The sequence below is a fragment of the Procambarus clarkii genome, chromosome 79 (assembly GCF_040958095.1).
Source record: "Procambarus clarkii isolate CNS0578487 chromosome 79, FALCON_Pclarkii_2.0, whole genome shotgun sequence".
NCBI lineage: Eukaryota > Metazoa > Arthropoda > Malacostraca > Decapoda > Cambaridae > Procambarus > Procambarus clarkii.
Window position 1 is genome coordinate 614,205 of NC_091228.1, and position 14,853 is coordinate 629,057.

The 14,853-nt window shown below is 50.9% G+C and overlaps 1 protein-coding gene and 1 long non-coding RNA gene across 2 annotated transcripts in view; one reads left to right on the forward strand and one right to left on the reverse strand.

The window, feature by feature from the left end:
• LOC138357549 (pregnancy zone protein-like) overlaps positions 1 to 14,853 on the reverse strand; it is a 657,491-nt gene that overhangs the window by 610,990 nt on the left and 31,648 nt on the right. The window lies entirely within an intron of this gene.
• LOC138357664 (uncharacterized) lies at positions 1,623 to 7,641 on the forward strand. The gene is made up of 2 exons (XR_011225094.1): positions 1,623 to 1,964; positions 7,042 to 7,641. It is a non-coding gene; the product is annotated as an uncharacterized lncRNA (long non-coding RNA).

A 14,853-nucleotide genomic window follows, 5' to 3' on the forward strand; every position in this document is an offset into this window, starting at 1 on the left:
GGGGAGACAGGAATGGTGTGTGGGGAGGGACCGAAACGGTGTGTAGTGCGAGAGACAGGAACAGTTTGTGGGGGAAGACAGAAACGATGTGTGGGGGAGAAAGGAACGGTATGTTGAGAGACAGGAACGGTGTGGGGTGGGAGACAGGAACGGTGTGGGAGAGAGAGAGAGGAACGGTGTTGGGGCGAGACAGGAACAGTGTGTGGATGAGAGACAGGAACGGTGTGTGGATTAGAGACAGGAACGGTGTGTGGATGAGAGACAGGAACGGTGTATGGGGGAGACAGGAACGGTGTGTGGTGTGGTAGGACAGGAACGGTGTGTGTGGGAGAGACAGGAACGGTGTGCGGTGGGAGAGAGGAATGGTGCGTTGGGGGAGACAGGAACGGTGTGTGGGGAAAGACAGGAACGGTGTGTGGGGGAGACAGGAACGGTGTGTGGGGGAGAAAGGAACGGTGTGTGGGGGAGACACGAACGGTGTGTGTGGGAGAGACAGGAACAGTGTGTGGGGGGAGACAGGAACGGCGTGTGGGAGAGAGAGGAACGGTGTGTGTGGGAGAGACAGGAACAGTGTGTGGGGGGAGACAGGAACGGTGTGTGGGGGAGAGAGGAACGGTGTGTGTGGGAGAGACAGGAACGGTGTGTGGGGGAGAGACAGGAACGGTGTTGGGGGGAGACAGGAACGGTGTATGTGGGGGAGACAGGAACGGTGTGTGTTGGGGGAAGACAGGAACAGTGTGTGTGGGAGAGACAGGAACGGTGTTGGGGGAGACTGGAACGGTGTGTGGATGAGAGACAGGAACGGTGTGTGGAGGAGAGACAGGAATGGTGTGTGGATGAGAGACAGGAACGGTGTGTGGTGGAGACAGGAACGGTGTGTGGGGAAGAGACAGGAACGGTGTGTGGGGGAGAAAGGAACGGTGTGTGGTGGGGAAAGACAGGAACGGTGTGTGTGGGAGAGACAGGAACGGTGTGAGGGGGAGACAGGAACGGTGTATGTGGGGGAGACAGGAACAGTGTGTGGGGGAGACAAGAACGGTGTGTGTGGGGGAGACAGGAACGGTGTGTGGGGTTAGAGACACGAACGTTGAATTGTGGGGAAAGACAGGAACGGTGTGTGGGGGGACACAGGAACGGTGTGTGGGGTTGAGAGGAACGGTGTGTGTGGGAGAGACAGGAACGGTGTGTGGTGGGAAAAAGACAGGAACGGTGTGTGTGGGAGAGACAGAAACGGTGTGTGGTGGGGAAAGTCTGGAACGGTGTGTGTGGGAGAGACAGGAACTGTGTGTGGGGGAGACAGGAACGGTGTGTGTGGGGGAGACAGGAACGGAGTGTGTGAGAGACAGGAACGGTGTGTGTGGGGAAGACAGTAACAGTGTGTTGGGGAAGAGACAGGAACAGTGTATGGGTGAGACAAGGACAGTGTGTGGGGGAGACAGGAACGGTGTGTGGCGGGAGACAGGAACGGTGTGTGGGGGAAGAGACAGGAACGGTGTGTGGGGAAGACAGGAACTGTGTGTTGAGGAGACAGAAACTGTGTGTAGGGGAGACAGGAACGGTGTGTGGGGGAAGAGGCATGAACGGTGTTTGAGGGAGACAGGGACGGTGTCTGGGGAAGACAGGAACGGTGTGTGGGTGTAACAGTGCAAGTATTTTGCACTCTTTCATGTATAAATGTGAGTTGTAATTGTGGGTGGGTGTGTGTATGTATGCGTATGTGCGTGTTGGGGTGGTGCGAGATGGTATGAGGTGAGGTGTTGACTAGCTTCAATCCGCTGACATGGCATTACTTATCAAAGAGCCCGTTGTGGAGACTTGGGAGAATACTCACTCCTGGCTCGGCCAGCGAGGTGTGTTGAGCAGTGAGAGTGGAACCTTTGCTAGGGAGAGCACATCCAACCAGCTCCTCCATCCGGGCGGGTAAATTAGCCATCACCCACCCTGTGGGTGAACTTGTTAGTGAGGTAAGAGTGTCAGTAATGCATTGTCTTAATTGGGTGTAGTAGTGTTGACTAGCTGGTGGAGTCTGAACCATTTAGCCATGTATGGTGTGGGCGTGTATGGAGTGGGTGATACCCCCCCCCCCCTTTTTAATTTGGTCAATATTGCATTAAATAATAGAATGTCAAAGTGTTTAATATCAATTCTTCTACACATAGAAAAATAAGCTTGTCCAATGTTTAGTCATCTTTTTGAATCAAAGTTCCCTCCAGTAAGAAATAAGGCTAGAGAGATATCTAGATGAACACGTGAGAGGTGGGGGAGACAGGAACGGTGTGTGCGAACGACAGGAACGGTGGGAGGGGGAGACAGGAACGGTGTGTGGGGGAGACAGGAACGGTGAGACGTGGGAGACAGGAACGGTATTTAGGGAAGACAGGAACGGTGTGAGGGAAGACAGGAACGGTGTGTGTGGGAGACAGGAACGGTGTGGAGGGTGACAGGAACGGTGTGTGTTGAAGAGACAGGAACAGTGTGTGGTGGGGGGAGACGGGAATGGTGTGGGGGAGACAGGAACGGTGTGTGTGGGAGACAGGAACGGTTTGCGGGGGAGACAGGAACGGTGTGTACTCACCTAATTCTACTCACCTAATTGTGCTTGCGGGGGTTGAGCTTTGGCTCTTTGGTCCCGCCTCTCAACTGTCAATCAACTATTCCTGAGCCTACTGGGCTCTATCATATCTACATTTGAAACTGTGTATGGAGTCAGCCTCCTCCACATCACTGCCTAATGCATTCCATTTATTAACTACTCTGACACTGAAAAAATTCTTTCTAACGTCTCTGTGGCTTATCTGGGTACTAAGTTTCCACCTGTGTCCCCTTGTTCGTGTCCCACCCGTGCTGAATAGTTTGTCTTTGTCCACCCTGTCAATTCCCCTGAGAATTTTGTAGGTCGTTATCATGTCTCCCCTTACTCTTCTGTTTTCCAGGGATGTGAGGTTCAGCTCCTTTAGCCTTTCCTCGTAGCTCAATCCTCTCAGTTCTGGGACGAGCCTGGTGGCATACCGCTGAATCTTTTCTAACTTTGTCTTGTGCTTAACTAGGTATGGACTCCAGGCTGGAGCTGCATACTCCAGGATTGGTCTTACATAAGTGGTATACAGGGTTCTGAAAGATTCCTTACTCAAGTTTCTAAAGGCAGTTCTTATGTTGGCCAGTCTAGCATATACCGCTGATGATATTCTTTTGATGTGGGCCTCTGGGGACAGGTTCGGTGTGATATCAACCCCCAGATCCTTCTCTCTATTTGATTCTTGCAGGATTTCCCCTCCCAGATGATACCTTGTGCTCAGCCTCCTTCTCCCTTTGCCTAATTTCATCACCTTACACTTTCCTGAGTTGAACTTTAGCAGCCATTTTCTAGACCATTCCTCCAATTTATCCAGGTCATCCTATAGTCTCTGTCTATCTTCATCCGTCTTGATTCTTCTCATAATTTTTGCATCATCAGCAAACATTGAGAGGAATGAGTCTATACCCTCTGGAAGATTGTTCACATATATTAGAAACAGGATGGGTCCAAGTACTGAGCCCTGTGGAACTCCGCTGGTGACATCTCGCCACTCTGATGTCTCCCCCCTCACCGTTACTCGCTGTTTCCTGTTGCTTAAGTACTCCCTTATCCACTGGAGCACCTTCCCTTTTACTCATGCCTGTTGCTCCAACTTTTTTAACAGCCTTTTATGGGGTACTGTGTCAAAGGCTTTTTGGCAATCCAGGAAAATGCAGTCGGCCCACCCTTCTCTTTCCTGCCCAATTTTCGTTGCCCGGTCATAAAATTCTATTAAACCTGTGAGGCACGATTTACCATCTCTAAACCCATGTTGGTGGTGCGTTACAAAGTTATTTCCCTCCAGATGCTCTACGAGCCTTTGCCTCACAATCTTCTCCATCACCTTGCATGGTATACAAGTTAAGGAAACTGGCCTGTATTTCAGTGCCTCTTGCCTGTCACCCTTTTTGTATATTGGGACCACGTTAGCTGTCTTCCATCTTTCTGGTAAGTCTCCTGTTTCCAGTGACCTGTTATACACCATAGAGAGTGGCACACTTAGTGCTTCTGCACCTTCCTTTAGTATCCATGGTGAGATTCTGTCAGGCCCAACAGCCTTTGTCACATCCAGCTCCAGCAGACACCTTTTGACCTCATCACTGGTGAGGTCAAATTCCTCCAAGGTTGCTTGGTTTGCCGCCTCCTCATTTAGTGCAGGGGCTTCTCCTTGTTCTATTGTGAAGACCTCCTGGAATCTCTTAGGAGTTCTTCACACACCTCCTTGCTCTGTGTATGTTCTCCCCTTTTCGCAGCTTCATCACTTGTTCCTTCGCAGCTGTTTTCCTCCTGATGTGGCTGTGGAGCAGCTTTGGTTGGGTCTTGGCTTTACTCGCGATGTCATTTTCAAACTGTCTCTCTGCTTCCCTCCTCACTCTGAGGTACTCATTTCTGGCCCTCTGGTATATCTCCCTGCTCTCTGGTGTTCTGTTATTTCTGTAGTTTCTCCATGTTCTTTTACTCAGTTGCTTCGCTACCTTGCATTCCTGGTTGAACCATGGGTTTTTCTGTTGTTTTTCGTTTTTCTCCTTTTGGACGGGGATAAACCTGCCTGCAGCTTCCTGGCACTTCTGGGTGACAAAATCCATCATGACCTGCACATTCAGGTCTCTAAGTTCTGTTACCCATGGTATTCCCCCGAGGAAGTTCCTCATCTTGCCATATTTTCCTCTTCGGTAATTCAGTCTTTTTCCCTCCGATCCCATCCTTGGATAAGTTATCCCTACCTCCACCAAGTACTCAAAGGTCAGTACACTGTAGTCACTCATTCCTATGGGGGCTTCAACTTTGACTTCCCTTATTTCTGACTCATTCAGGGTGAATATCAAGTCGAGTCTAGCTGGTTCATCATTGCCTCTCACTCTTGTGGGTTCCTTGACATGCTGGCTCAGAAAATTCCTTGTTGCCACTTCCAAGAGTTTAGCTCTCTACGTATCTGCACCGACATGTGGGTCCCCATTCTCCCAGTCTATCTTTCCATGGTTAAAATCGCCCATGATTAAGAGTCTTGAGCCATTCCTGCAGGCAACTGAAGCTGCTCTCTCTATTATATTAATGGTTGCCATGTTGTTCCTATCAAACTCCTGTCTAGGTCTTCTGTCATTTAGGGGAGGGTTGTAAATGACTGCCACTATTATCTTAGGTCCACCCATTGTTATAATTCCTGTTATGTAATCTCTGAACCCGTCACAGCACGGAATTTCCGTCTCATCAAAACTCCAGTCCTTCCTTATCAGCAGGGCTACTCCTCCACCTCCTCTCCCTTCCCTCTCTTTCCTTACTATATAGTAGTCCTTTGGAAACACAGCATCTGTTATGACTCCTGACAATTTTGTTTCCGTTAGTCCTATTATATCAGGGTTTTCTTCTTGCGCCCTTTCTGCCAGTTCACTTACTTTATTGGTAATCCCATCAATGTTTGAGTACATTACCTTGAAGCTCACTTTCTTATATACATTTTCACCCTCACTCCCCACAAGTGTAGGAAGTTGTTCCATGGTCATTGCTACTTGGGAAGGCTCATCCTCCTGTGAGGTAGTTGCCAGGGGTTCAGGGGGAGGTGGAGTGGGGGATGGAGGGCTTAGGTCTTCCTCAGGCCTGCTTGGGGCAGGAAGAAATCCTGGGGGTGAGGGGGCAAGGATTGCTTGGGGAAAGGGCACGCCCTCCTGTGGTGTAGTTGACGGGTTTTTGGAGGGAGATGGAGAGGGGGATAGAGGCCTTTGGTCTTGCTCAGGCCTGCTTGGGGCAGGGAGAAGAACAGTGGCTGGGAAAGCAGGGGCTACTTGGGGTAAGGGGAGGGGGAGGATGTGGGTTTCATGATGGGCATTATGCAGGGGCAAGGAAGGGTTTGTGCTGGGGGATAGGGAGGGCCCTATTGGGTGGTAAGCTGGGGTGTTGCATTCTCCCCTGGGGTTCCTGGGTTACTGGATACGGGTTCCCCACTCTCCTCTGGGATTGCTGGGTTGGAGGCTGAGGTTCCCTGGCTCCCTTCCCTCTCCTTGCGCCTTTTCCTTGCATCTGCTGCCCTTACTATTTCGTCTCTGGTCATGTCCCTCTGAACATATACCTCTTTGTAGATCCTTGCATACCTCAGTTTGCTCTTCTTTACTAGGAGGGAGAGACAGGGACGGTGTGTGGTGGAGGAAGATAGAAACGGTGTGTGTGGGAGAGACAGGAACGTTGTGTGGGGGGAGAAAGGAATGGTGTAAGGGGACACAGGAACGGTGTGTTGATGAGAGACAGGAACGGTGTGTGTGTGGGAGACCGGAACGGTGAGTGAGGGAGACAGGAATGGTGTGTGGGGAGACAGGAACGGTGTGGGGTGGGAGACAGGAACGGTGTAGGGGTGAGAGAAGAACGGTGTGGGGGGAGACAGGTACGGTGTGTGGAAGAGAGAGAAAGGAACGGTGAGTGGATGATAGACAGGAACAGTGTGTGGATGAGAGACAGGAACGGTGAGTGGGGGAGAGAGGAACGGTGTGTGTTAGAGAGACAGGAACGGTGTGTGTGTGGGGGGGGAGACAGGAACGGTGTGTGTGGGAGAGACAGGAACGGTGTGTGGTGGGGAAAGGCAGGAACGATGTGTGTGGGAGAGACAGGAACGGTGTGTGGGGGAGACAGGAATGGTGTATGTGGGGGAGACAGGAATGGTGTGGGGTGTTAGACAGGAACGGTGTGGGGGAGAGAAAGGAACGGTGTGTGGATGAGAGACAGGTACGAACGAACCCAACTCTACCGTCGAAGCGTGGAGCAGCGACATCAACGCCATCTGTGAGTCCGCTCCCGAAACCTCTACAACTTGCACGACGCCATTTATTAGTGACAGGACTATACCAGCCAGACTCGAGAGGTAGCTGGGGCTGACCTCTGGTGAGGTGGCGCCTAGAAAATCAGCGCATTTATTGAGCGAAAAGGTGTACGTTTATGCAGGGTCCGTAAGTGCTATTTCCTAGTGTCCCAGTGTACTGATGAAGTGTCTGTATTTACAGAGCCGACGTAGGGCTGCTGTGATACGAGGACAGTCTACCTAGGGCAGCCAAGGTCACTACACCAGTCTGCTTTCCGGAAGCAGTGAGCCGTCGCCGGAAGAGAACTGTGACGTGTTCTACTGTCTTCCTGTGGAGTGGCAGAGACGGGATTCGCCGTACCCGGGGCTGGCTAATAGAAGAGACGACTGACTAAGGTGCTGAAGAGGAGAGTAACCAGCGAGTTGCACGAAGCTCCTGCCTAGGGCCCGCTACCCTAGTATTTGCACGTGAAATGGCCCAGCAACGTGAAGCTGAAGGAATCTGCCAGCACCGGGCTGGACTGTGATTGTGGGCCTACACAAGGAAGCTCTTAGTGAGACTGGTTTGGCTGGCCCGTGGCCAGGGGTAGACTCATTGTTGCTTCCCGGTACCTGCTAAGGATCGTACTACGGATGAGGAAACACGATAGCTTACAAGACTGGATCGCCAGCATCGAAGAGCGCTTAGTGTTCCATGAGACACTTTTGTACATATTAGGTGTACTAATACTTTTGATAGGATTATTTACGAGGTGATGGAAAAAGTTATCATATGTAAAATATATCGACATTTTATGAAGTGTATTTTGTTTTACTTGCATTACCGAGCTCACTCCTTGAAAGCCACTACTTACTTGGGACCGGATACCAGAACTTTAGAACCACCCGAAATGAACCCTGTTGCGACCCACTGTGGCCGTAACAGGGGGGGGGCAGGAACAGTGTGTGGTGGGAGAGACAGGAACGGTGTGTGTGTTATGTGGGAGACAGGAATGGTGTGTGGGGAGACAGGAACGGTGTGGTGGGAGAGAGGAATGGTGTGGGGGAGACAGGAACAATGTGTGGAAGAGAGACAGGAACGGTGTACGGATGAGAGACAGGAACGGTGTGTGGGGGGGGAGACAGGAACGGTGTGTGGGGGAGACAGAAACGGTGTGTGGGAGAGACAGGAACGGTGTGTGGGGGGAAAGAAGAACGGTGTTTGTGAGAGAGACAGGAACGGTGTGTGTGGGGGGAGAAAGGAACGGTGTTTGGGGGAGAGAGGAACGGTGTGCATGGGACAGACAGGAACGGTGTGTGGTGTGGGGAGACAAGGAACGGTGTGTGTGGGAGAGACAGGAACGGTGTGTGGTGGGGAAAGATAGGAACGGTGTGTGGGGAAGACAGCAAAGGTGTTAGAGGGAGACAGGAACGGTGTGTGGGGGGAAACAGGAACAGTGTGTGGATGAGTGACAGGAACGGTATGTGGATGAGAGACAGGAACGGTGTGTGGGTGAGAGACAAGAACGGTGTGTGGATGAGAGACAGGAACGGTGTGTAGGGGTAGAGAGAAACGGTGTGTGGGAGGGACAGGAACGGTGTGTGGTGGGGGAAAACAGGAACGGTGTGTGTGGGAAAGACAGGAACGGTGTGTGGGGGAGACAGGAATGGTGTATGTGGGGGAGAGAGGAACGGTGTGTGGGAGAGACAGGAACGGTGTGTGTGGGGGGGAGACAGGAACGGTGTGTGGGGGGAGACAGAAACGGAGTGTAGGGAGAGACAGGAACGGTGTGTGGGGGAGGGAGGAAGGGTGTGTGTGTTAAAGACAGGGACGGTGTGTGTTGGGTAGACAGGAACGGTGTTTGGTGGAGAGAGGAACGGTGTGTGTGGGAGAGACAGGAACGGTGTGTGGTGCGGGGAGACAAGGAACGGTGTGTGTGGGAGAGACAGGAACGGTGTTTGGTGGGAGAGACAGGAATGGTGTGTGGTTGGGGGGAGACAGGCACGGTGTGGGGGGAGAGAGAAACGGTGTGTGGATGAGAGACAGGAACGGTGTGTGTAAGGGAGACAGGAACGGTGTGTGGGGGAGACAGGAACGGTGTGTGGGGGAGAGACAGGAACGGTGTGTGGGGGAGACAGGCGCACGGTGTGGGGGAGACAGAAACGGTGTGTGGATGAGAGACAGGAACGGTGTGTGTAAGGGAGACAGGAACGGTGTGTGTGGGAGACAGGAACGGTGTGTGCGGAGATAGGAACGGTGTGTGGGGAAGAGACAGGATCGGTGTGTGGGGGAGACAGAAACGGTGTGCGGGGAGACAGGAACGGTGTGTGGGGAAGACAGGAACGGTGTGTGAGGGTGACAGGAACGGTGTGTGGGGGGAGACAGGAACAGTGTGTGGATGAGTGACAGGAACGGTATGTGGATGAGAGACAGGAACGGTGTGTGGATGAGAGACAGGAACGGTGTGTGGGGGAGACTGAAACGGTGTGTGGGGGAGACAGGAACGGTGTGTGGGGAAAGAGAGAAACGGTGTGTGTGGGAGAGACAGGAACGGTGTGTGGTGGGGGGGAGACAAGAACGATGTGTGTGGGAGGGACAGGAACGGTGTGTGGTGGGGGAAGACAGGAACGGTGTGTGTGGAAGAGAGAGGAACAATGTAGGGGGGAGACAGGAACGGTGTATGTGGGAGAGACAAGGATGGTGTGTGTGGGGGGGGGGAGACAGGAACGGTGTGTGGGGGAGAGATAGGAACGGTGTGCGGGGGAGATACAGGAACGATGTGTGTGGAGAAAGGAACGGTATGGGGTGGGAGACAGGAACGGTGTGTGGGGGGGAGACAGGAATTGTGTGTGAGGGAGGAGACAGGAACGGTGTATGTGGGGGAAACAGGAACGGTGTGGGGGGAGAGACAGGAACGGTGTGTGGGGGGAGAGACAGGAACGGTGTGTGGGGAAGACAGGAACGGTGTGTGTGGGGGGGGGGGACAGGAACGATGTGTGGCGGAGACAGGAACGGTGTGTGGGGGAGACAGGAATGGTGTGTGGGGGGGAGACAGGAACGGTGTGTGGGGGGGAGACAGGAACGGTCTGTAGGGGGAGACAAAAAAACGATGTGTGGCGGAGACAGGAACGGTGTGTGGGGGAGAGAGGAACGGCGTGAGTGGGAGAGACAGGAATGGTGTGTGGGGGGGAGACAGGAACGGTGTGTGGGGGAGACAGGAACGGTGTGTGGGGGGGAGACAGGAACGGTGTGTGGTGGGAGACAAAAAAAAACGGGGTGTGGGGGAGACAGTAACGGTGTGTGGGGGAAGAGACAGGAACGGTGAGTAGGGAGAGACAGGAACGTTGTGTGAGGAAGAGAGGAACGGTGTGTGGGAAAGACAGTAACGGTGTGTGGTGGGGAAAGACAGGAACGGTGTGTGTGGGAGAGACAGGAACGGTGTGTGGTGGGGAAAGACTAGAACGGTGTGTGTGGGAGAAACAGGAACGGTGTATGTGGGAGAGACAGGAACGGTGTGTGGTGGGGAAAGACTAGAACGGTGTGTGTGGGAGAGACAGGAACGGTGTGTAGGGGAGACAGGAACGGTGTGTGGTGGGGGAAGACAGGAACGGTGTGTGTGTGGAAGAGACAGGAACGGTGTGTGGTGGGGGAAGACAGGAACGGTGTGTAGGGGAGAGAGGAACGGTGTGTGGGGAAGACAGGAACGGTGTGTGGGGTAGAGAGGAACAGTGTGTGTGAGAGAGACAGGAACGGTGTGTGGGGAAGACAGGAACGGTGTGTGGGGGAGAGAGGAACGGTGTGTGTGAGAGAGACAGGAACGGTATGTGGGGGAGAGACAGGAACGGTGTGTGGAGGAAGAGACAGGAACGGTGTGTATGTGAGAGACAGGAACGGTGTTGGTGGAGATAGGAACGGTATATGTGGGGGAGACAGGAACGGTGTGTAGGGTGAGACAGGAACGGTGTGGGGGGCGGAGACAGGAACGGTGTGGGGGGGTGGGTGGGAGACAGGAACGGTGTGTGGGGGGAAGACAGGAACGGTGTTTGTGAGGGACACAGGAACGGTGTTTGTGAGGGACACAGGATCGGTGTGTGAGGGAGACAGGAACGGTGTGTGGGGGGATCTTTACCTTCACAAGCATTGTTTTCTAGTGTAGATGTGCTCCTTGACCTTCATATCTCGGCCTCAAGTCTCCAGTGATAAATCACCACACTGACCGGTTACTGTGGTGTTTTCTTTACCGCCACATTATTCGCCCGTCAGTCACGCAGAGAACGATAACCTCAACCATTCTGCTGCTTGTTTAGACCCTTTAGTTATACCACCCCCCCCCCCGTCCTGGCCAATATTATTCGTGAGCAAAGGCACATTACGAGTCATAATGACATATTTCTCAACTATACGGTACTCCACACTGCCCGAATATTGCAATATTAGTAACATTTTCACAACACAAAATTTCCCTGGAAGTTTTGCAATAGGGCAAGAACTCGTGGGCGGTGTTGCGTGTCGTGCACACCTGCAGGGCGCTGGCCTGGCCACGACCAGCTTGCACCCTGCCAGTGACCTCCAGCACGCAGTATAGGAGTGAACCCAAACTTGGCAGCCCCAGCCGCTGCGTATCTCCCCATAGCAACACCGCCCAATACTCTCAACGATGCTAGTTCTACTCTGAAAGTTTTACTCTGAAAGTTCTACTCTGAAAGTACTACTCTGAAAGTACTACTCTGAAATTTCTACTCTGAAAGTTCTACTCAAAAAATTGTTTGGTGCCTTCTTTTGATAATTACTTACTCTGAAAGTTCTACTCTGAAAGAAATGTGTTTACTGGATATGTTAACTCTGATAACAAATTCTCTCTCTCACCATTTTCACAGACACGAATATTATTTGGAGTTCATAGCTTGGGTTTTATAAGGGATGAGTTGTGTAGCTTGAGTCTGCATCATGTAAATATTACACTATTATGACAGTGGTTGCCAACCTCTCCTGGACAATCCCACTCCTGCCATAAATTATAAATCATAAATTTTATTCACAAATTTAAGATTCCTCGTAACTTGGTGTTTGTCTGTATATTCACGCATGTTTACTTTGTTAGTGAAGTATGTTTTAATGATTTTTATTAGTGAATAAAAATACTCAGATAATGTTTTAAAAATTTATGATTTGGAAAATAATTACAAAATATATTATAAGAAAAGGCTTCCTTTTCTAAAGATAAAGACTTGCATGGGAGTCATTATAACGAGGTGTCCCGCAACGCTGTGAGGAGCCAACCCGTTCTCGCAAATTTAATAAGTCAATATTGACTTATTAGTTGCGTGCATAGGTGACATACTAAACATAATAGTTTCCCTTGAAAAGCTTCATAGAAAACACTGACCTTACCTAACCTACTTTGTATGTTAAAATAAGCATCTTATAGCTTCGTAATTACAATTGTTACTTAACCTATTATAGGTATAGGTTAGGTAATAATTGTAATTACGAAGCAATAAGATGCTTATCTTAACATACTAAGTAGGTTAGGTAAGGTCGGTGTTTTCTATGAAGCTTTTCAAGGGAAACTATTATGTTAAGTATGTCACCTATGCACATATTTAATAAGTCAATATTGACTTATTAAATTTGCGTGAACGGGTTGGAGGAGCGTGTGTATGAGAACAATTCCGCAGTTGTGGGGCGCCTGCTGCACGGCTCATCTTACCTCACACACAACAAACATGAAAATCGTTTAGAGTTTTTGACTTGATTGACAGAAGGAAAGAAAGTTCCACTCTCAGATATGTTAGAGCAAGGTTAATTACCACACGAATACCGCCTCTAACAACCCCGGGGTAAGTGGCTCACATTCACAACCACAACTGTGCCACTCTCCACGGCTGGGTCGCCTCATAATAACTTACTTAAACTAAAACTTTCACATTGGAATTGGAATTCATCTTTCGCTGAAGTGTTGCGTTTGGACGCCACCAAAAGTTTCCTACAGCTATGTGCTGACGTCAGCTATTTTGCATTTAATTATATCCCTTTGTGTATGTGGATAGGCAGGCTGGAGGGTTACTTCATGGATAGGCAGGTTGGAGGGTTACTTAGAGGATAGGCAGGTTGGAGGGTTACCTAGTGGATATGCAGGCTGGAGGGTTGCTCAGTGGATAGGCAGGTTGGAGGGTTACTTAGTGGATAGGCAGGTTGGAGGGTTACTTAATGGATAGGCTGGCTGGAGGGTTACTTAGTGGATAGGCAGGCTGGAGGGTTGAAAATTGGATAGGTAGGTTGGAGGGTTACTTAGTGGATAGGCAGGGTGGAGGGTTGCTCAGTGGATAGGCAGGTTGGAGGGTTACTTAGTGGATAGGCTGGCTGGAGGGATACCTAGTGGATAGGCAGGTTGGAGGGTTGCTCAGTGGATAGGCAAGCTGGAGGGTTACTTAGCGGTTAGGCAGGCTGGAAGGTTACTTAGTGAATAGGCAGGCTGGAAGGTTACTCAGTGGATAGGCAGGCTGGAGGGTTACTTAGCGGATAGGCAGGCTGGAAGGTTACTTAGTGAATAGGCAGGCTGGAGGGTTACTCAGTGAACAGGCAGGCGGGAGGGTTACTCAGTGGATAGGCAGGCTGGAGGGTTGCTCAGTGGATAGGCAGGTTGGAGGGTTACTTAGTGGATAGGCAGGTTGGAGGGTTACTTAGTGGATAGGTAGGTTGGAGGGTTACTTAGTGGATAGGCAGGGTGGAGGGTTGCTCAGTGGATAGGCAGGTTGGAGGGTTACTTAGTGGATAGGCTGGCTGGAGGGTTGCTCAGTGGATAGGCAGGTTGGAGGGTTACTTAGTGGATAGGCTGGCTGGAGGGACTCTTAGTGGATAGGCAGGCTGGAGGGTTGAACATTGGATAGGTAGGTTGGAGGGTTACTTAGTGGATAGGCAGGGTGGAGGGTTGCTCAGTGGATAGGCAGGTTGGAGGGTTACTTAGTGGATAGGCAGGTTGGAGGGTTACTTAGTGGATAGGTAGGTTGGAGGGTTACTTAGTGGATAGGCAGGCTGGAGGGTAACTCAGTTGATAGGTAGGTTGGAGGGTTACTTAATGGATAGGCAGGGTGGAGGGTTGCTCAGTGGATAGGCAGGTTGGAGGGTTAGTGGATAGGCAGGCTGGAGGGTTAGTGGATAGGCAGGCTGGAGGGTTACTTAGAGGATAGGCAGGTTGGAGGGTTACCTAGTGGATAGGCAGGCTGGAGGGTTGCTCATTGGATAGGCAGGTTGGAGGGTTACTTAGTAGATAGGCAGGCTGGAGGGTTACTTAGTGAATAGGCAGGCTGGAGGGTTACTCAGCGAATAGGCAGGCTGGAGGGTTACTTAGTGAATAGGCAGGCGGGAGGGTTACTCAGTGGATAGGCAGGCTGGAGAGTTACTTAGTGGACAAAGTAGTGAAGGTATTGCTAGGAAGGATCAACTATTACATCTGGGGTTTACGGCTCATGCTCTGTGATGATATGAAAAACTGGTTTACTGAGAATTATACAAACTCTATATAAATGTCGCATTTTCCCTTCTAAATTGATGTAAATATGATCTTTATATTGTATATTATTTAATAAAGTAAAATAAAATTACATCCCTAGTCAAGGTCTGGGTAATTTAACTGGTGCTGGTGTGTGAAGCATCACTGGAACTGCTTAACAAGGTAGTTAAGGAGCTTTGTGGTCTCTGCCTTGACCACTAAGATGATGACATCTTCTGCAGTGACTTCATAATGTTGGTGGCATTGGGTTGCCACCTCATCTCTAAGATTGTTAAAGAAGAACTTCACTAAGATCACCCAACGGAGGGAGCACGATGCCTATTGAGAGTGAGCACCAGAGTGTTGACCATCCGTGCTGGTGATGTGCTGGGTGCTCCAACACTCCCGTGAATCATGGCGAGTATCCCACCCAGTGAAGGATTTTCATTGTTGACAAGTGTCAAGTCTCCAGATGGAGCTGCGAGCACTGTCGAGACACCATCCGTGCACTCACTCCTGCTGCATCATGTCCTCTCAGTGTT